Source organism: Mytilus galloprovincialis, chromosome 11 (genome assembly GCF_965363235.1).
Source record: "Mytilus galloprovincialis chromosome 11, xbMytGall1.hap1.1, whole genome shotgun sequence".
In the NCBI taxonomy this organism is placed as follows: Eukaryota; Metazoa; Mollusca; class Bivalvia; order Mytilida; family Mytilidae; genus Mytilus; species Mytilus galloprovincialis.
Genome location: NC_134848.1, coordinates 71293392 through 71317671, shown reverse-complemented (window position 1 = coordinate 71317671; position 24280 = coordinate 71293392). Strand labels below are relative to the sequence as shown.

Here is a 24280-nt window from a genome sequence, read left to right as displayed (position 1 = left end):
GCATGCAATCGGATGAAAAACATATATCGATATGATGCAATTTAATTATTGAATCACAAATACGGTATTTTTTTGCTTAAATTATATTGTAAACGGTTGCAATAGATGTTTTTGCTGCCGTGATCGTCGGCTTATAGACTCCGCCTATTTTAGAAAGACAACCAATCAGAAGCCGGATCGCTATCTTTAGATGCTTGCAGTCGGCAGAAATGAAAGCACCTTGCACCAGCAATTATTTTCTCTAATGTGTGGAAATATATGAATATAAGTAAGTGACAGCTAACAAATGTGTCAGTCTAAAGAACTATAAGTTATTTGCTTTCAATTTCATTCTTTTCAGGATCTAAAAAAAGGTTAGAAATGAGTAAAATACAAATTAAGCTTTGGAAAACATTGTACACACGTGGTTAGAACCAAACTACACGGAGAAAAATACATGAAATCGTATTTATTTAATCCCATTTCTAAAAATGCACCATCGGAAGAAATAAATTTGTGCGCTAGAGTGTCATTCTCGCACATTGTCCATTGTTCAGACCCAATTCACAACTTTTCATCGTGAAATTCTTGATTGTTGAACATTCTACGCATATCGCATCTTGTGACTGGAGGACCTAATCCTGTACATGGTTGGGATTGATTCTCGATTTTAAGATTGATAATCTCATTTATAAATCTGGAAGCTTTCATCTAACATGAAAACAGGTTTGGCAATCATACCACATCTCCTTACATCTATGACAACATGGACAAGGTCTCCTTCTGAAGTTTTTACTTTCTCCTTGGTCCAAATTCAACATCTGAGGGTACTGATAGTCTGGGTGTGCAGACAGAGGATTAATCCTGGCACAGCCACATGTTTTATGTGTCTGAACAAAGCTTGGAGCCTATAATTTAGTGAATGTTAATTGTATTCTGACATGAATAACATAGTTGATCCTCACGTTTTTTGCTGATATGTATATTCTAGCTTATAATTTGCAGTACTTACAGTAATGGTTTTGATGATTGTTTATCTAAACTGTACAAGGGGTCTTATTGGGGTGTTCTGATCCCGGATCCTGCTTACTATTTTGTCTGATTCCCATATCCCACTTACACTATGTACGTAAGCAATTATTATTTTTTTTGTAATTACCCGGGTCCTGCCAGACTTCAATTCCCGTTTTCACGGCACAATAATTTGTATAAATTTTCACGTGTCCTGCTTACTAAAAATCTGCAATCCCACTTCACGCTTAGACCCCAATGAGACCCACTGTAAGGTGACATTTTTGGTGCATATTTATCTCATTCAATGCCAATGCTCACATATCCATTAATTCATATGAAAGGCTATTATACTTTTTGTGTTTTGACGCCTTACACCAATAAGAGTTGTTTTAATACATGAAAGCTTAAAGTTATAGCCTTTCAAGACGTCCTTAGTATTTGGACTACACACTCATATGTTATGTACATCATTTAATTTGTAACTGCAAGGTATAAATTAATATTCAATTCTGTTTTAAGTCCAAAGTGTCAGAAAAGTATATATTTTAAAGGAGGGTAACCACATTATGTATGCCTGTGCCAAGTCTACTCATTCAGTGATGTCTGGTTCATATTCGTACAATGAGATGGGGTAGGAGGGGTCCTGATCCCGAAATTTATAAAAAAGAATTATCAGATCATGAAAGGGTCAATCCAGAAATCATGAGCTTAAAAACAGTCGATCCCAGAGTCCAGATAAAGGTCCTATCCCCCCTCTACAAGGAATTGCCAACTAGGTTTTCTCTTGATTTCTTATTAACTTTTCATGTCTGACAATTTGCAACTGGGTATAGACATATAATAATATAATTGATTATTTAACTTCCTTCACTGTTATTGGACTTAATATGATGAAAACTGCCTATGCAATATAAGGTGTAAACTCGGCCAATATAGACTTTTCTGTATTGGCCAACTTATTCTATATTGGCCGAGTTGACACAAATACAGGACTTCGGAATGTCTCTAGTTTTTACATCAAAAGTCACTATAAACATAAACTGAAAGTAAACAGTTGTTTGGAAGAAGCAGTTTTCATTTACATGTAGTTATCATAAACATACTGGTCAGTATGGCATATATTTCAGGCTAAAAACAGTCACATTCATTTAAAAAGCATTTTAAAGCAGACGATGGAATTATTTCAGGTTTTGGGAACAAGTAGATTATCGGAAACTTCATTTCCAGACGACCTCATAATTTCACAATGGTACAAATCAATAACTCACTGTTTACTTTGACTTTTTTGTAAACTGTCATTTATTTTTAAAACCGAACCTGGCATATGCATTCTGTAAATAAGCAAATCTTCGTCTTTGGTCGTTTTGCTTAATATGGATAGTTTCAACTCCTACATTATTTTTTTTTTAAATATATTCAATTTGTTTCTGCATAACACATGCAATGGCAGTACCTTTCCAATTACTATTTATGTGTTGCGTCTAAATTTAAATTGTAACACTTTCTAGTGTCAACTGGAAAGGGTAGAAAAACTCGTCAGATGAAAAAATGCTAAAGACCATTATTTTTGAGCTAAAAAAGTGAGTATACAGCATGTACAGTGTACAAGGGATGTTTGACATGCCCCATGAAAGAATTTTAAATTTTAAAAACAAAAATCTGGATTATGAGAAGGAATAACTGCATGAATTTCAAAAAAGATTCAAAAGATATGTAAACAAAAACTATGATACATCTGACATTAAAATCGCCCAACGATGCATTAGTTAAATAGTCCCAGACAATATATATTGGGAATTTTATAACTGAAAATTTGGAATAAAAGAGCATATGAGTTGGAAAATCTCTGTCAACAGCTCAGGGTCAATAATAATTTAAAGATTTAAATATTAAAACTTTTAAACAAGTAAGACATATTTAAGACACATTTAATATTATAAATTCAGATAGGGAAACAGATTCAAACAGTGATTTTACTGGTCTAGTAGTTCAGTTTCGAAATTTCACAGTGTCTGATTTTATTTTAGAACCTGCAATGTGCATGCACACGATAACATCATTCTTAACATTAGATTTCGATGCAGTATTTTGATCTGCTTTATCAATTTATATTTAATGGATACTACCAGGAAGGAAACCAACCTTGAACATCTTGATGAAGTATTGACAGTCGAAATTTATGAAAATAATTCCATTTGCTTAATTTTTTCTACATGTAAAAACTAGGCTATTGCTTAAAATAATGTGTTGTGACTTATCTCTTTCAGTTTGTGTTTAAACAAAAACTATTTTGTTAATTAAAATCCTCTTTAAAACATGTTGAAGGACCACTGCTGTGCAAAAATATCAAGCATAAGAAATACTGTCCTCTTTGGCGAAATAAGCCCCCCCCCCCCTTTTTGAGGAAATTTTTTGGTGGCTTATTTAGGGAATCCCTGAAGCGTGACAGGTACAGGCCCGTCTTAAACAGTCAGTGGGCCCCAAATTATGAAGATTGATGTTCCTCCATCCAGACTCATAGACAGTTAGCTGTTAGATAAATCTACTAGAACTCTAGAAAATAGTATCGTCACTAAAATACTTATTAAGGCAGTCATATTTAACCATGCATTCCAAATGAATTAAAAATAAGAGAAAATTAGAATAATACAGAATTGATGTTCCTCCATCCAGACTCATAGACAGTTAGCTGTTAGATAAAATCTACTAGAACTCTAGAAAATAGTATCGTCACTAAAATACTTATTCAGGCAGTCATATTTAACCATGCATTCCGAATGAATTAAAAATGTTTACAAAAAACAAGTTTTATACCTTTTCAAATGCTTCTCAAAAACTTGCACTCCCAAAACCTATTGATAACCATACCCTTAGCCAGGGGGGCTTGGACAACCCCCCCCTTGAAAACAAATAAGCACTGTTAAAGTCAATGTTTGGTTTGAATTGTGACTGTTAAAGTCAAGTTTTTGAGTCCCAACGAACCCCCTCTTGAAAACCTTGCTACGGGCCTGATAACTGTTCTCTGTAGACTGTATATGTTGGAAAATACAAACCTTTAAGCATCATATAGTAATGTAATGCTATATTTCTGAATATGATGCTATCTGAATTGATATTCTTACATTATACATGTATTGTGTTGAGGATATGATGTTATAGATTTGTAGACACATGATGTTATTTCAAATTTCAATTTTTACCAGTATGCTATAGGAAATATACGTAGCTGGGGAGAATTAAATTTTTTCACAATAGTAATTTTGGGGCCTTTAATAGTTAACTAGTCTATGCTTTGCTCTATGTTAAAGGCCGTACTTTGACTTATCATGTGCAATCATACCACATCTTTTTTATGTGTATATATCCTTCAATTAATATTCAGCACTTAAAGCCTTTCGTTTCTTCTTTTAATCTTTTAAATAATTGTTATATTTGGAAAAAAATCTAACCTTGTCTTAACACAGGTCACAAAGTGAACTCCACAATGAACTACTCAAATAGGAAAATATAAATGTTACGCCACTTAAAAAATGTACATTACACATTATACTTGTGGTACGCATGGTACCACTACTTTATTGTGCAATGAGTTACTGTTTGATCTTGACAATTAAAAATTTTTGGCAACAACTGAATACACATTTGCTTTAACAAATTTTGGCGACAACTGAATAGACATTTCTTTCGTAAAGTTGTGAGATGCAAACAATGTCAAAACTTGTTTATAACTTTTTGTGGTGGTTCACTCTGCATTTTGAAGGTCACTTAATGATCGATTGAAGTTATTTTAAAAACAAAATGTCTAGACATACATCACATGCATCATGTACATGAATTATCTCAAGAGCTTTGTTTTTAAATAATTTGTATGTGACCTTCCTTCCAGGCTTGTGACTGGCAAGATGTTAAACAATCTTGGCTGCATTACCCACCCACCACCGCATTGCAAAATTTCAGTCCAATAGGAGAAATTAATAATTACAGAAAAAAATTTGCTGTGTAATGACAAGTTTTATAAATTATGAATATTAAAGTTGAGTTTTCCGATTTTTTATATGAATGAACTTTTCAATTTATGACAAAAATTTTCCAAATAAAAATGGACATGATTATATTGATCAATATTAATTATTAATTCAGTTGTACATTCTGTTGCAGTGATTAAAAAAGGCTTATAATTTTTTTTAAAGGAGTTATTACTGCTTTTCCAAACTGTTCACATATTAAATGCTTCTAAATCATACACTTTTTCAGTTTAATTTAATTTTAGAATTTCCTGAAGGTGCTGGCTTTGGACTGATTAAATAATGCAATACAAAATATGGCAAAAAATGAATCTGGGGAGAATTTTACACAAGAAGAAAACCCTTAAATGCCATTTACATCTTCTTTGAAACCACTGTTTATTTTACTTCTTCTTTGAAACCACTGTTTATTTTACATCTTCTTTGAAACCACTGTTTATTTGACCTTCCTTGGCACCAGTACACCTTCTTTGAAGCAAAACAAAATTTTAATTGCAATTTAAATGGAAATTTGTTGATATTGTAGTTATAACGCCTGTCATTATGATTTTAATGTTAGCCCTTTTTACATTTTCTGGTATTTAAACTACATGTACTTTTATATATATATTTATTTTGTACTTTGAATAATTTTATTAATTTTTCTATCCTTTATTTCTTAAACCTTACTCTTTGAATGAAGAATGTTTAATGTACACAAAAAGTGTACAAAAATTTAACATGTTTAAATATTATCAATGATTGTAGACATTACCATTTTTTATTTATGAACAACTAGAAATTTAGCAAAATATTTATAAAATCCTAGATGAGAAGCTAAAACACTTGTCATAATTATTTCAAAACGGTACAGATCATAATAAATCACATGACCAACCCTATGGCCAACCTACTATGATACTGTTTCCTATACACATTTAAGATGACCAGATATTTAAACCATCACCTGGATACCTAAAATTAAGACTAACTTTACTTTTCTTTTCAAAGGGGATATAATTATAATTACTATAATGATTTATAGTCAGTGTGACATTATTGAGTCGAGTCATATTCATTAATTGTTGTCTGTGTCAAATCCAGTAAATTGCTGTGTCATATCCGGTAAATTATGTTGTCATATATCCCAGGGGTGTCTTGCACTAAAAGGCAATAGTTGCATCCATTTTGCCTATGCTTTAGTCTGGCAAGTCTGTATAAACGTGTCCTATAAATTCTAGGTATATGTATAGCTTGGACTTGGTATTTCATGATATTTGTCTCTCTTCCAACATTTCTTTCTCAGCAAAGAATATAGCAACAAGGGTTTAGCGTAGAAAACCCACACTGACCCTTAATTCTTTCAGAACCCTATCAATGACTCTGCCTATTATTTTATAAATGAAAGGTATAGCGCGGAAAAACCACACTGACTCATGGTATACTAGTCAGATAGTTGAAGGAAGGACTCTTGAATTCAGATGTTATAACTTGTTTAAAAAAATACTTGTCCCGTTGCATGGATGAACGTGTCCTATGGGTTGAACTTAAAATTTCAACACCCCTGGGATTATCGATTGAAGCATTGTCATATCCAGTATATTTTTCAGTCATAAAAGGTAAATTTCTTTTATATCCTGGAGTGGTATCATCCTGATGTTATTGGAAGCTTGGTATAAATCTCTGGTTGTACTCGTGACAGTAACTTAAGTACAGGTAATGAGGCTGATGCTGTAATCACTGTTCCCCCCCCCCCCCCAAAAAAAAGGGGGTCCAGGACAAAGTCTCTAACCATGCTTATTATTGAACTAAACTGAAATTTACTGGTACCATTGACATTGAATATGACTGAAACTTGCAATTGCATGAAACTATTTTAAAATCTTGACATTTATTTAATAAGATTTAATCATTAAGCATTAAATCAATTTAATAAATTAAGATTATCGTCTGCTAAACTTGAGTTATCTTTTCTTTAATTTTGAAGGACTTGAGCGTCTTTCATTTACCTACATAATTTCATAAGCGGTTTTCCCGCTTTTATTTGGTATAAAATTGCATGCTTTTCGTGATTTGTTCATTGCGTGATTTGAACTGAAGGAACACAAAAGGATAGGCTGATTCAGACATAAGATAAGTACATATGTTTTATTGATAAATAGATATAGTTATTGCAGTTGAATTTTCTGAATGATTTTATTTCTGTATTTTGTTAAGAATAATTTTATTTTATTTGAAAGTTGTTATTGCAATAGTTTGATTCTTAATTCAATGTATCGCGTACTTGGATAGCATTTATACGAAGTACATGTAGACTATTATTTAATAGTTACATTTGTGCACACATATATTAATCATTGAATAGCATTTAAATAGCTTTTAAATTAAAATGCTTTGATACAGGTGATATATTTGTTTTGATTGTAATTTATGAGCGATATTCTTTAAACAGGTAATTACATGTTTGTAGTGTAAGCCGTATTAACATTTACATGTCCGCTAATGTTTAATTTGATACACGTTCATCTTTTATAAGTTATTAATTTGCGGATAATTAAATCAGCTTGGTAATTTAACTTGCTGTTTATAACGACGTTTTATTTGGTTAAAAGAACATTGCACTTGTTATAATTGTGTTTACTTACAAACTTCAGTTGTTTAATGCATTCAAATGTATTAATGTTATTGAAGACAACGTAGTGGGTTATATGTGGTATTTAATTTATCTAAATTGAATGATTATTAAGAACCTGAAATTATATTTTGAAATATGATTAAGTCTTTTAATACTTGATGTATGTATCTAATCTGTTTTTATAATTATAATAGTGTATAACAATGCCAAGGGGTAGAGGCAGACGTCGTCGGCAGGACCCGGTTGTAGGAGGTCGAGAACTTCGTATTAGAAGGGCTCCTATGGAACAACAGCAACCACCAGTTAGGAATGAGAGAAGGCGCCCCCAAGTTGAGGTTGATGAAGATGCCCCTGTAGTAAGAAGACGGAGGGTTGATGAACCTCAATTAGTTGCCTTGCAACCAGATGTAGAATTGCAGGAGAATGAACCTCAATTAGCTGCCTTAGGTGAGGTTATTGATGTTTTTGATGAACCTTTAATGATGCCTGGTTTTAATGAGGTTGATGTATTTATAAGTCAAAAGCTTAAGGATAAGATTTGGAATTTTGAATATATTGATTTGTCCCTTATGCATCGCAACAATTTCAACAGTCAAACAAATGAAAACACCATTGGCATTAATGACGGTATGCTGGTAATACAAAACAAAGTTAAGAATAACCTTACTATTACTTCTGTTGAGAATTGGACTGATTGTTTTATTGCTTATGCCCAGGTCCTTATTGAAAGGCATCCTGGAAAAGCAAGTGAACTTTTCTCATATATGTCCATAATAAGGGGTGCAGCGACTGATCACCCTGTTGCAAAATGGTATTCTTATGACCAACAATTTCGTTTGAGAGTATCAAGGGATCATACAAAAAAATGGTCATCCATAGACGGTTTTTTGTGGTTGCGTATTTTAACTAACAATTCTCAAAAACAACAGCAGGCTAATGTTGGTTATAAATGTTATGATTTTAATTTTAAAGGTTTTTGCAATAAACGCAATTGCCAATACAGACATGCATGTCTCAAATGTGGTTTTAATCATCCTGCTTTACGATGTCGTCGCTATGTGGACAATGAAGGTAATACTGGTCCATCTAGGTTTAAGAAAAATAACATTACACCTTTCGTAAACAACTCTGATAATAGACAAAACCCAAAAGGTGGTTTTAACAAGAGATAATTTACAATTTTTCAGAACTACATCCAGACCAGTTTAATATTTGGGCCTTAGGAAAGTCTCCGGTTAATGTAAATGAACTATCTAAGCTTCTGGAACTATATCATGATAAGCAAAGCGCTGTTGAACTTTTGAATGGATTTAAATATGGTTTTAAAATTCATTACGAAGGTCCTAGACATTCATGTGAATATAGAAATTTGTTGTCTGTTTTGCAAAACCCTATTGAAGCTCAAAAGAAGTTAAATAATGAGATATCATTAGGTCGAATGGCAGGCCCATTCAAACATAAACCTATTTCAAATCTTCGGTGCTCTCCTATTGGTTTAGTTCCTAAGAAAACTGGTGGACTTAGATTGATAACTCATTTGTCTTACCCACCAAATGAAAGTATCAATGATTTTATTGATACTCAGTTTACCAAGGTCACTTATTCATCATTTGACAATGCAGTCAAAATTGTTAAACGAATGGGTAAATCGGCTTTAATGGCAAAAATGGATATTAAATCCGCATTTCCTTTACTTAAATGTTATCCTGGTGATTTTGATTTACTTGGCATCAAACTAAATGGTCTTTACTATATCCAAAAAACAATGCCCATGGGATGTTCTATTAGTTGTGCTACATTTGAAAAATTTTCAACCTTTTTACATTGGTCAGTTAAAAATAAAACGCATTCTGAAAATTTGGATCATTATCTTGATGATTTTATATTTGTTGGAGAAGCTTATAAAGATGACTGTCTTTTTCTTATGACTGCATTTTCAAATGTTTGTTCAAGCTTGGAAGTTCCTATAGCAAATGAAAAAACTGAAGGTCCTTGCACAAAACTAGAGTATTTAGGTTTGTTAATTGATTCAGATGAGATGTTGGTTAGAATACCAGATGATAAAATTGAAAAACTTAAAGATCAGATAAATTGGGTATTGGAAAAAAGAAAAATTACTCTGAAAGAAATGCAGTCTTTAACGGGTTCGTTGGCTTTTTGTGCAAGGGCTCTTCCCTCTGGTAGAGCATTTTTGAGGCGTTTATATGGCTCTTTTAAAAATGTTAAAAAACCTCATCATTTTATAAGATTGACCAAAGGAATACGAGATGATTTGCAAATGTGGCAATATTTTCTTAAAGAATTTAATGGCTATACATATATCCAAGATTTAGACTGGGTTTCAAATGCTGATTTACATTTGTATACAGACAGTGCAGGTGGTCATTCACTGGGTTGTGCAGCTTATTTAAATGGGTCATGGGCAATTTTACAATGGCCATATAATTGGGGCAAAGTTTTATTAAGTGACATTACTTATTTGGAAATTATACCTATTGCTTTGGCCATCTATTTATGGAAAGAAAGGTTTACGAATAAGAAGATAATTTTTCATTGTGATAATATGGCTGTTGTTGCAATTTTAAATTCAAAATCTTCAAAAAATGACAGGGTTATGTTTTTGTTGAGAAAAATAGTTTTGTGGACATTATTATTCAATTTTCAATTTAAAGCGTTGCATATTTTTTCAAAAGACAATTTTATTGCTGATGCTTTATCTCGTGGACAGATGAAGAAGTTCAGAGAAGTAACGAGCAACGCCGACCCGACGCCACAGACAATTCCACAAGAATTCTTAGATCTTTTGATGTAGAAGCTTCAAAATTGTTGAATTATTCAATTTCTCAAAGTACCAGAAATGTTTATGAAAATGCATTACATTCGTTCAATATGTTCAGGGTGGAATATTCTATTCCCCTTAGTTGGCCACCAAGTAACAGACAAATTATTCGTTATATTGGTTTTTTGTCACTAAATCATTATTCATCATCTACAATTAGATCATATATATCTGGAATAAGTTACAAATTAAAAATTCAAGGGAATGAAGATTTAACTAAATCTTTTATCATTCAGAAACTTTTGGGTGGTTGTGATAGACTTTACAAGTCTAAAGATCTTCGGGAACCTTTGACTATTGATATTTTGATTAGATTAAATGTGGCTTTGAGGCACGTGTGCTCTTCAAGATATGAAACAATATTGTTTCAAACAGCATTTAACTTAGCGTTTGCTGCTTTTTTACGTGTGAGTGAATTTGCCATTACAACGAATGTTATGCTAGAGCATGTTTTACATAGGCGGGATGTTTATATTGACCATGTAAAAAATCAGCTGTTTGTTACGATAAAATTTTCAAAAACTGATCAAAAAGGGAGATCCACTACTTTAGTTGTGGAAAAAAATGAATCAAATGAGATTTGTCCTCTACAAAGTTTGAAAGCCTTTTTGCAAATTAGACCTGGAAATGATGGTCCTCTTTTTTGCCATATAAATGGGAAATCATTGACAAGATTTCAGTTTCAGACTGTTTTAAACAAAGGACTCAAGTTTTTGAGTTTAAACACATCCAGATTTAATACGCATTCGTTTAGAATAGGAGCAGCGACGTCAGCCTTTATGTCTGGTAAAACTGAAAATCAGATTAAAACCATGGGTCGCTGGATGTCGTCATCATTTCAGCGCTACATTAGAATTCCTAATATTTAATTTTGCTTTCAGCAAAAAATGACATTTGGATCATTGGTTCATCTTTGGTAAAAAAGGCATCTGAACACACTCAAACAAGAGCAACTGGTATTGATCTGGGTCTGGAAAAACTTGGTTACAGTATTGTGTGGATAGGTCATTCAGGAATGTTATGGGACATGGTTCCTTCTATTATAACTGCATTGTTGAATTGGAGACCGCCACCTTCAATAATTCTTATTCATTGCGGTGGTAATGATTTATGTAACATTCAAAATGGTAAACTTTTATATAATATTAAGGACACTTTACGTCAGTTAATGTCATCGTTACCAAACACAACTGTTATTTGGTCATACATTTTGCCAAGGCGAATTTGGAGGAATGCCATGAATAAAAAGGCAATAGAACGGTCTAGAGCCCGTGTAAATAGGGGTGTTAGATCTTACCTACACAAAGTTGGGGGCAAGGCTATTAAACATACTGATTTTGATGATATCCATCCAACTCTTTTTGCTGATGATGGCGTACATCTGTCTTATATTGGCAATGACATATTTATTAATGCTATTCAGTCAGCATTAGAGTTGTTCATTAAGTATCCAAACAGATTTTTATATCCAGATGAACTTTAAACTGTTTTAAGTTGTAAGCCATCGTGCATGTACTCATGAAGTTGTATGTCATTTGAATAATTTATTCAGTTGTTAAAAGCATGTATCAAGTTGAAAGCTCTGTTGAAGATACAACAATTTTGTTGTTAGTTGTAAATACATAGTGAATAATTTTTTGTTGTTGTGCAAGTTGTTTATACTGTTGTACAGTAAAGTTGATTACTTCGTTGAACTGTTGTATAGTATAGTTGATATACTTCGTTGAACTGTTGTAAGTATAGTTGATATACTTCGTTGAACTGTTGTATAGTATAGTTGATATACTTCGTTGAAATGTTGTATAGTATAGTTGATATACTTCGTTGAACTGTTGTAAGTATAGTTGATATACTTCGTTGAACTGTTGTATAGTATAGTTGATATACTTCGTTGAAATGTTGTATAGTATAGTTGATATACTTCGTTGAACTGTTGTAAGTATAGTTGATATACTTCGTTGAACTGTTGTATAGTATAGTTGATATACTTCGTTGAACTGTTGTACAGTATAGTTGATATACTTCATTGAACTGATGTTTAGTTTTTGAACTCTGTTTAACTTGATATGTTTGTTCAAAACCTAGGTTTTTTCATTTGTTTTGTGTGTTAAATTTTTTGTCATGGATTGATAAATTTTGTTGGCGATGCTTACAAACAAGTTTGTTAGCATTTGGCTGAATTTATTACAGTTGGCGTCTGGTAGCCCAGTTGCCATTTAAAGAAAACATATGATGGTTGCCCTTCAATGTTTTAATCTTGGACATTAATGAGACATTGTCGATGAATGCAAATTCATAGGCCGGTTGATAAATAGTTGTACTGTCCTAATAAATCCATGACAAAAAATTGCCAAAAATTCAAACTTACTATTTGTTGTTTTTTATTATGATTATTATTTAGTTTGTCTTACAATTTATCTTCATTTGTATAACGAAGGTAATCTGGAGTCATTGGAAATATTACGAGTGATTTCAATGAATTTGGGTTATCTTTTATCTGGTATATCGAATTCCTAAATCTATATCTTTGGTTTCTTTCGAATATTTAATAATAAGATTTAATCATTAAGCATTAAATCAATTTAATAAATTAAGATTATCGTCTGCTAAACTTGAGTTATCTTTTCTTTAATTTTGAAGGACTTGAGCGTCTTTCATTTACCTACATAATTTCATAAGCGGTTTTCCCGCTTTTATTTGGTATAAAATTGCATGCTTTTCGTGATTTGTTCATTGCGTGATTTGAACTGAAGGAACACAAAACCCACCCTATCCCACCCTTGAGAATATTTTCTGCTCTCTGTTGTATATTTTCAGATATCGTTAAAGAAGCGTCATGGATTGGACAGAATATAAACTGAATATATTGATTACTGAATGGCTGAATTTATTACAGTTGGCGTCTGGTAGCCCAGTTGCCATTTAAAGAAAACATATGATGGTTGCCCTTCAATGTTTTAATCTTGGACATTAATGAGACATTGTCGATGAATGCAAATTCATAGGCCGGTTGATAAATAGTTGTACTGTCCTAATAAATCCATGACAAAAAATTGCCAAAAATTCAAACTTACTATTTGTTGTTTTTTATTATGATTATTATTTAGTTTGTCTTACAATTTATCTTCATTTGTATAACGAAGGTAATCTGGAGTCATTGGAAATATTACGAGTGATTTCAATGAATTTGGGTTATCTTTTATCTGGTATATCGAATTCCTAAATCTATATCTTTGGTTTCTTTCGAATATTTAATAACTTACAAAGTTCCTATTTTTTTTCACCAATGAGTCTCAATATATACATGTAATTCTAGATAAGTTATTTCTGTAGATTTAAATATCTGGACTTGATTACAAAATGTATTTACATGTATTTAGATTTCCGTATTTACATGTATTTCAAACAGTTGATACGAAAGATGAATACAGCATCAGCCATGTCTGTCTATTGAAGAGGCCCCCTTCATAAATCCTTTCATATTAACCACAAGATCTATTTAATAAAACAGGGGCAGGCTTTGAAAATAAATGAAGTATAAACAAGTTTATATTAAATGCTCATGTTGAAGATCAAATTGTGAATTTAAAGTGGCAATTAACACATTTCTCATCTGCCATTTATTTTGTCTTTTTGTAATTGCATGTTGGTCACATGGGTTGCTGTCGGACGAATTTTTGGAATTTGGCGTATCGTAAATAGGCTTTAGGTTTGCTCATTTCAATCATATCTCAATTTTTTCATGCCAGGTTCAATTGTATCTTGCAATTACTTCATGATATTGGTTTTGCTCATCGTTGAATGTTGAAGCCCCCCTTTTAAACAATGATCATGATGATCTTAAATTGTGTCATTTGCAATCATATCACATTTACTTATTCTAATCATGATTATATGAATGGAATGTAATACATTCTTGTCTGTTTGTCTATGAAGAATAATTGTGTCATTTGCAATTATATCACATTTCCTTAATTTTTGTCTCCAAATTATTTGATTTCATTGATTTATACTGTTAAATTTCTGTTAGTCAAATATTCCAGCCCTTGTACATCAGGATTATTTTTGGTGAGTGCAACACACCTAATGGCATATTCAGTCTTTTTTGTTTCTAATTATCCCTTATTTAAAAGTGTTACCAGGGTACCCCTCTTAACAACCTGCCCCCTTTCCCCTTTTTATGAATTTTGCCTATATATATATATACGAAAATAGCCTTGTGATCCAAGTCACTAAGGGTGCACACTTATATAAAAATGTCCAGTGCATCATTTAACATATGAAAGTGCTCATTATACAATTGTATATTAAATCTAGTCACTTTTAAATGTACATTTTGTACATTAATGTAACGGTTGCTGATAATAATACAAAGCAGGGTTCATATTTATACATCACTAACATGATTAACATGTTCTAATCCTAATTATGCAAATGTTTGCACCTGTCCTAAGTCAGAAAGTTTAAACATATTTTATTTGCTTCAATGTGCAAAAGGGATGAGACATAAGTTAATCAAACTTATATAGTCTTCTCCCAAGTCAGGAATCTGATGTAAAAATGTACAGTAGAACTTTGTCGTTTGTTTATGTAATTTATACATGTTTTTGTTCTTTAAATGGTTTTACACTAATGATTTTGGGGCCCTTTACAGCTTGTTGTTCGGTGTGAGCCAAGGGTCAATGTTGAAGGCCATACAAGGACCTATAATGGTTTTACTTTTTTTTTAAATTGTTATTTAGATGATGAGTTGTCTCATTAGCACTCACACCACATCTTCCTATATCTATGTAATATTTGTTAGTTGACATTTAACACCTGTCATGAGACTAAAACAAGAATTTTAAAGATCGGAACTTGAAATATGAATTGAAACTAAATTGTATAATTTGTAAAATTTAGAGCATTGTACATATATATTTTATAAATCTCCTAAGCTGTACAGTGAACGATAGCTGCTTACATCCATGATATTTTGGTTAAATAAAGATAATCATATTATTGTCAATCATACCACATCTCCTTAAGTAGTTATGAAATTTGGTAAAGTTAATTTATATGTAACATTCAAGAATTATTATTTAGTGCACCGGACATTAAAAGTAGTACACTCCCCAGTGATCCAGCAGCTTTTGAGCAATCTCTTTGTCAGCTAACAGACTCCCTCTGTTCTCTTTTCCATCATCTTTTGCTATTTCATCTTTCAGGGCGAAGTACCTCTTGCTGACCTCAATCTGTAGCTTAGAGAAAGATTGATCAAAAGCTGATATGAAGGATTTATGACCAGGGTGTTTTTGCTTCAATTTCCTGTACTTAATGCAGTCATCCACATCTGATGATGGACCAAGAAGTTGGACGACCAGATCAAATGTTGTCTTCTTTCTACTTGATGCTGAAGCATAAAAAAGTATGTATTTAGTATATTAACATTTACAGCTGATTTCCTAATGCTTGCAAAGTAAAACTTTGGTTGGCTTGCTTGCTTTGTATAATTGTTTATACAAGCTTTGTGAATATGATTGACATCTTTAAACAATATATATAGCCATAGTTTAACCTGTATGTATATTATATCTGAATTTAAAAAAATATTTTGGAAAATGGAATGATCAACAACAATGACAACTTATAAAAAAACATAGTCTTCAATATATCCGAATGTTTATAATTAGAATATGAAGATAATGTAATTACCTGGTAATTGTTTTGGTTTGATGAGCAGACTTCCTTGGACATCAATGTTGCTTGGTTGTACACTCCATCTTAAAACTGAAATTAAAACATACATGTATTTGTCATTTGTTTGTATCTGAATGAATTAGAAATATAAAAATAAGAAGATGTATGATTGCTATTGAGACGACTCACAACTAGAGATCAAATGACATAGAAGTTTTATCTATATAGGTCATTCGAGCTCTCATTCCTGCCCTCATCAAAACCTGTTTATTAGATTTATCATGTTTAGGATGTTTATAATTGGTCTACAAATTGTGAAATATATTTTGTTATGGTTAGTAGCAAAATTATGTACTTTCTAGTACAAGATAATACAAATTTTGAATGATGTTGTTCAGAGTTGAAGTTGTTCTTTTTTATGTTAATGAGACAGAAATCAACAGAAACAAATAAGAATGTTAAAATTTATAATTATTTAATAATATATGATTGATACATGTACATTATACATGTTATACCATTGTTTGCAATTGGGCAGTAAGTTAAATATGTTAAAGTGAGCATTTTTATCTGAAAACAAAATAGAAATAAAAAAAAAGGGGATGTGAAATCTTGACAGCAATATTGAGTCTTCACCAAATATAGACGTGTATATATATACTATTTATCTAGTTCTTTAATTACCGTCTGGAGTCTACATGTATACATGATAACAAATGAGATGAATCATTCTAAACAGATGAGGTACAACATTAACTGTTTTGCCTAAAATGATATCAGATGTGTGGTTAACAAAATTATTTACCTTTAATGTATGATTTGTATTTCTCCTTGGTTTCAGTGTTGTTCTGGTTCCTGTCATGGTCTATTGCTGGTACTTCTGGTTGGTCTATTATAAGAAAATGATGCACATGTATTCTGACCAATGAGATTGATTCTTTACAGATGTACAGATGTCTTGCAATGAATATATTTACCAGTTTTCAAACAAGGAAGTCAAGGTTGGTGAAAGAGTATTGAATACATTAACTTGTTGTCTATTTTGGTTAAAAACTTTTGATCAATAAACTTTGAATCTCATTTATACCCCAACTCACCTAGGTTGAAGATACCCATGTATACTTTAAACATGAAGTTGCCTTTAAATTTGGGAAATATATATAATACAATAAAAATAAATTAAATGCAATGACAAAAATTTTCCACATTTAACAACCATGTCAAACAATCTACATTACCTTGCAAGATAGGAATATCTGGAATATAGTCTTCTGTTGACTCAGACTTAGAATCTGGAATAAAAGAAATTAATAGTTGAATGCAAGTTCCCTTAGAAATATAGCAAAGTAAAAAAATGTTTTTAAAATTAACAAAATTCTTCAAGATCAATATTCTACTACTTGCTCATGCCATACACTGTTCATATGTTATTTTATATCCAGTCAAGTTGTTGCTGATTAAAGAATATAAATTATTCTAATTGCTAGTAGGTGATCGTGTATCATTATGAAAAAGTTAGATTTTAAATTCATCTTTTTGAGTTTTTATTTTTCAGATTTGAAGAAATATGTAGCTTCTGAAAGGCAACATACACATCAGGTATATTTTAATACTATGGTTGTTAAAATTATAGAATAACAAATAACCTTTTTTCTCTTCATTTTCTGGTTCATTTATAATTGCGTCATCAGCTCTGACAGTATCTATATCACATGAAGGGGTTTGTATTTCGTCTTCCAAATCATTTTCTGTTGAATATGCAATAATAAAGGAAATTAAGATCAACAAATTTTAAACTGGTTATTATTAAGCAGACAATTTGACCTCAGATACATTCAGAATAAGAAAACTGCATCACCTGCTGTGATTCACTTGTACTTTTTGAATATACAGATGAATCAAATAGTAATTTCTTTATTGGAGTAGTGAACGAAAAAACAAAGGTTTAATTTATTGAGCTCAGCAATAAACTAGAAGATAACTGTATTGTATTTTAAGCTAGGCTTTCGTAAAACGTAGATTTTACTGTCGCAAATTGAGTTTACCTATAAACAACAAGGAGCAGAGTTTTTTGTTCTTTTATATAGATTTTGGCTTGAAAATGCCATAAATGAAAAAGTCTGCGAAACTATTGCATGGTCTTTTAGCATCTTAACAATGCGACGTCATATATAGATATAGGAAGATGTGGTGTGAGTGCCGTATACTCTGGATGTCAAACATGAAAACTAAACATATTTTTACTTTTCGTACGATTCAGAATGGTTTCAATATAGACAAAATGAAGATTTTAAGGCTCTGAATGTGACTACCTTGTTTATTTATTTGAGAAATTACATACACCAAAAAAGTCAGAATTCAAAATGGTAGTTTTCTTAGTTTGGGACTTGTAGAATGTGGAATCTAACCCCTTAAAATATTTGTCAACGTCCAATGAAAATTATTGTTACAAAACCAATTGCATTAGACATGTTAGAATGATATTTTCCTACCTTCAGTTGTGTTGACAGTTACAAAGGATGGATTTCCATAAACATCAAATGTCTTGAGTCTGCGTAATGGTAGAATTAGTTGATTTTCCTGGAATCGGGTCATGATAGTCTGCCAAATTACGTTAAGTTTTGTGTTTTCATCTTTCAGGGATGATGATCTGAAGTGGGACATCTCGGGACCCTGATTACGGTAACATGGTTCATCAGGGCCATCATGAAAAATTAAGTTGTTGTTGGTAGAATGCCACCAAATGTTGTTACCAGGAAGTAAAAAGTCTGGAATCCTTTCGAGATGAGCTTGCAGAAGTGTTGGTTGCTTTGTGACAATATGAGCGGGAATTGTAGAATTTGGACGTGGAGCAAGAAGGTGAGCCTGTTTTTGAATTACAGATTCCTGCATGGTGAAGTAGTCGGTTTTAGCAGCTTGCTGACTGTTGAAACGAAGCATAGCATTGTCACAGATGAATTGTGCTTGTCTGTTTGTGGTATTTTCCGAAATTCTTCTCAAGTCCCCAAAAATGCGTTCCTCTTGTTCTGTTACAATTGATCTTAAATTGAAAATTCTTAAACATTCAGGTAGATGGACGGTAACACTGTGAAAGTGACTTCCAAAAAATTTTCTTTTTGACATTTTAGGGTTAGACGGAATTCCAATAACTATCCTGCAAGTAACAGCAAATAGGAAACATTGATTGTAAAGTCTAAGAATCTGTTTTGGTGAACGACATTCATATTTTGAATAGCAAATGTTGGTAATTTCAACGAGGGATTCGATCATCTGGATGGTATTTTTATCAATCTTCTTTTGTTCATGTAGGTTTGCTGCAAATTTAGCTAATTTAACAAGGTATAGACGTGCATCGGAGCCTTTAACTTGATTCTTGTCTCCTATTGTTGTTTGTGAGAAATTTTGGAATTCTTTTTGCGCTTCTTTATCCTGGATATGGTAGGGAAGTTCGGCTATGATATTTTGGATTACATTAGTCAGGTCATGCAGCGGTTCAGTACACAAAATTTCGTAACTCGGGATATTGATATTTTCAGTTGGAAGATGGGGTTCAGGTATCATTAAAGCTGGTGGTCTGCTAATTCCGTGAAGTAGTTGAGTAAGGTCCTCATGTAGTTGTTTACGGTCTTTATCGGTTGTCTCTATATTCCTTGCTTTTAATTCTTTTACTAGATCGGCTTTTTTCAGATTTTGAAAGGGACTTAAAATGCCTTGCTTTAATTTCCTAATACTTGTTGTTGAAGTTGCTAGTTGGCATCTTTCGTCTAGACTAAGCGGTTTCATATAATAACATCTCACATAATTGCCATGTTCTACTGCTGGAATTCCACAAAGACAGGAAAAATTACCCCCCCCCCCTTTGCTGACCTGATTCAAATTGACGAGCTGGCCCATCCCCACTGAAAACTCTCAAATCATCAAAAACTGTAAGGTTATGGTCATCATGAGTCACTTGAGTCGGTAAACGTATTTGTTGTAAATCTTCAAGTCGCGTCCTGGTATACAATGTCTGCTCCTCATCTGAGCTTCCGGACTGTCCAAATATATATAGCTTCGGTCTTTCTACTAATGCTTGGACGTTAATGGGCTTTTTGTCAGGATGTTTAAGTCTAAACTCTTGGTCGGTATAGAAGTTGGCCTCATCGTATAGAAAAGAAACGGTAAAGCAAATGTAGCTGTGGTTCAAAATATCGCTGTGGTCATGCCAAATTTTCAATTTTCTTGTTCTCTCGGTAGATTTTAAAAGGGATCTTGTCTGGTCTGCAGTTTCAGGTGATTGAAGTCCAAGTTTAAACAGTTTGTCCTTTACTAATTGAAGATTCATTTTGTCATATTCCTCATCACTTGTGTACTTGAATAGACCTTGATGTAACTGGTCTTTAAGGGATTGTTCTCGGATGTAGGTTAATGGCATTTTTCTGGCAAATAGTTGGATGGTTTTTGGTATCAGCTCACCTTCTGGAGAAATTACTGTTGTTATTTTCGTCTTCTCTGCTATCTTGACACCGATGTAGAGTTCTCCAGAACGTAACTTTCTTTTAACATCCTCTTTTATGGCTTTACCTGTCCTTGGTGTTGGTAGACTGTGCTGTTTATTTCTCATATATATTGTGTTCTTGGCCCTTCTAATCCTTCGTAGATAGTCTCGTGAGCTTACCCTTTTTTCTTTATTGTGAGTCTGTGTGTTGATGCCCTGCTTCCTTGCGTATTCTAGAATGACTTGACCAGCATTGGCAGGAAACTTACCGTTGATTTGCAAATTGTAAGTTTTGGCCATTAGAGTCCAGTTAATATCAGATCCTGATGGTTTGGATGTCATTTCATTGAGAAAACCAGTTCTGTCGAAGGAGTAGTTTTCAAAATTTCCATGGTGCTGTTTCGATTTCTTCTTACCTGCTGACTCTTGACGAATTAACTTCTCTGTCCTCTCTTCTGCTCTTACTTTTGATTAAAAAAATCCAGTCATTCTGTCCCGATGGTATTGGTTGAATGATTTTCCAGATGAAAGAAAGTTGGTGACATCATTTCCATCATCTTTCATTACTTCTTCAAATTTCTTTTTACTAACGGTGACGGCTTTCTTAATTTCCTGGCGATGTTCTGCTGGGGTAATTGCTGTAGGAGATAGTGAGTCGGCTAATTTACAGTTGAATTTGATATTGACTTTCTCTTCTATTATGGGTTGGACGATGTTGATGAAAGACTTAACAATTTTGACTCCTTTCTCTTGGGTCATTGATGTTGGTGACACAGTATGAATAAAATGATCTGTAGCTGTCTGGCAAGTTTCCAAAATTTGACGGGAGTCTTTGTCTAGAGATTTATGTAAGGAAGACATATCAATGTGGATTGTTCTGCATGGATTGCATTTTTCAAGCGTATGTTTTTGTTTTTCCATTTTTTTAAGATTGTACCAATTTTGTAGTCCAAAATAATCCAGAAATAAATTACGTTCTTCCGATTTTCCTCCGCTTTTCCAATATTTCTTTTCAGTCAGGTAGGATTGCAGTCGACTTATCCTTTTTTTGAAGTAAGAGTATTCCACATGCATTTTTGGATATCCGTCCATAAACATCATATAGTTCTGGTGCCTTTCCATTAAACTGAAGTTAGATGTATAAGATTTCTTAAGGGAATTAGAGTTGTCATCAGAGTTGTCATTAGTGTTGTTATTCAGAGAATTGTCAGTAAGAATAGGGCGATTGTTCTCAGAATTTTGTTTCTTCCACCATTGCAATGAGGATATGTCCTTTGTGGCCCTTGTCAAAATAACTTTTGCATAATTGCAGATATCCATTGTGGAAAGATTTAACCTAAAAGAAGAGAAGAATTCAGAAAAATTGGAAATTGTTCCACTTTGTCATGTTTGTAAGGGGAAAACAGTTGACTTTATAAATGGAAAAGTTAAGAAATATTTCCGATCTAAATGAAGTAAGCTTCAATCAAATGTTATGAAACTTATCCTGCTTATTATCACAAAATACAGGTCAAGTTTGAAATGATAGTAGCTTTGCTCTAACAATTCTATTGTTATGTTCCTTTATGAATTGAAAAATTAAAATAAAACTTGTGTGCCTGTACCAAGCCAGGAGCCTGTAATTCAGTGGTTGTCGTTTGTTCATGTGTTACATATTTGGTTTTCGTTAATTTTTTTACATAGATGAGGCCGTTAGTTTTCTCGTTGAATTGTTTTACATTGTCTTATCAGGGCCTTTTATAGCTGACTATGCGGTATGGGCTTTGCTCATTGTTGAAGGCCGTATGGTGACCTACAGTTGTTAATGTTTGTGTCATTTTGGTCTTTTGTGGATAGTTGTCTCATTGGTTATCATACCACATCTTCTTTTTTATATATTAGTTTCTGTTCTCTAACTGCCGCAGCTAAAGGATATAAAAAAATTACGCATAATGCTTATAACCACGAAACACTGATTCAGTTTGAGTTTTGGTGATGTTACTAGACAAACTTAAACTGTTCTAGAGTAGTTTTCATGTATAAATGGAAGAATTGCAAAAGTTTTAGTTTGTTCTCTTACTTAAATGTGCCTCAACCAAATGATAAGAAACTTATCACAATCTTTATCACTACAAAACACAGATCTTTTCAAATTTGGTCGAGTCACTTTGACTTCTAGAGTTATGCTCTTTTATAAATGTAAAATTGCAAAACTTTATTTTCAATTCGCTAACTAAAGTTTGACTCAACCGAACATGCCAAATGACATGTTATGAAACTTGTACGCATTTGCTTATTACCACAAAATACAGATCAAGGTTGAATTTGGGTGGGGTCACTTTAACAATTCATGAGTAATGTCCCTTTGTAAAACAATTATGTTCTGCAACTTGAGTTTGTCCCAACCAAACAGAATGGGACATATATATACAAAATAATTATTACCACAAAACTCAGATCAAGAACAAATTTGGGTTTAGTAATATTCGAAATAACATAAAAAAATGTGTTGCACACTGTTAAATAATGTGCTACGTGCATTATTCAGTGTGCACCAAATTTTTTATGTTATTTCTTCATAGACAGAAAAAATATTACAGTCATTCCTTAAAGATAATGTGCAGAGTTAGCATTTTTGGACCCAAATTTAATGTTTGTTTTAGTTTAAACCTTTAATAAAACATTACGTGATAAAGTTTGAATTTTTAATTGGTAGGGGACTATGTATTGCCATGCATCATTTATTATGGCACAAATGAAAATAAGCGAGTTTCTCTGCTAAGATCTCATAGTAATGCGATAACATGGTCAGATGTAGCACAGATACATTATAGAGTTGAAAGACCATAGATATTTTTGTTTTTAGCTACATGTATTTTCATGCCCAATTTTAATGAAGTCACTTTGTTCTTTCTCTGGTCGATGGGAAAACTATTATGACATAAAAAGGTCAAATCAAAATCAATGGAAATAGTGATTATGGTGATAACAATATGGCTATGTGTGTATTTTTCCATTGACTTTTTGTTGCAATAATTTCTTTTATACATCATGCTACTGGTAGAGATGGAAAATAATCACTAGTAGTGTTGGGGTTATTCCATGAGAATTTATGTTGGAGGGTTGATGGGAAGCTTTATAATTAAACGTGAGTCATGGTAATTTTTTTATATGTGTCTATTTAATACTATTTTGCAAATTTCCTAAAATTAGCTTTTGGTTGTAGAGATATTTTAAAAGTCCCTTCTAACCCTCCCACATACATTTTAATTGAAAAGCCCTTAGTAAAAGCATGTATTTGAAAATTGCCCATTGACTAGATTGTAGCTGGGGAAAAAATATTTTATGAATTTTGCAGAAAAAATCATTTCAATTTTGCATTTTTATTTCAGATATCAATTGAGGCAATGGTGGATCTTCTTGAGTAAAAATTCAGCATTTATTTGTGGACAAAAAATTTGGACATTGCCTTCTTAGAAATGCCATGAATGCAATCAAAAAGAAGATTGACTTCACAGTTTATATTAATTGACTTGATTTGAGATTTATTTTCCATGTCTCCATTATCCATATTCTCATAGTCATGCATAGTGTATTGTTCAAAATAGTGATGGAACATGAAGGTTTAATGTATGATTTTTTATTGAACTGCAATGAAAAGAAAATTTATAAGA

The 24280-nt window shown here is 32.4% G+C and overlaps 1 long non-coding RNA gene across 2 annotated transcripts; it reads left to right on the top strand.

The window, feature by feature from the left end:
* On the top strand, positions 1–24280 carry LOC143052742 (uncharacterized). 2 transcript variants are annotated; one of them, XR_012971221.1, is made up of 6 exons: positions 1–268; positions 15679–15878; positions 16992–17151; positions 17706–17749; positions 18791–19009; positions 23999–24280. It is a non-coding gene; the product is annotated as an uncharacterized LOC143052742 (long non-coding RNA). The 2 variants fall into 2 exon arrangements; XR_012971222.1 differs by lacking the exon at positions 1–268 and adding an exon at positions 15093–15183.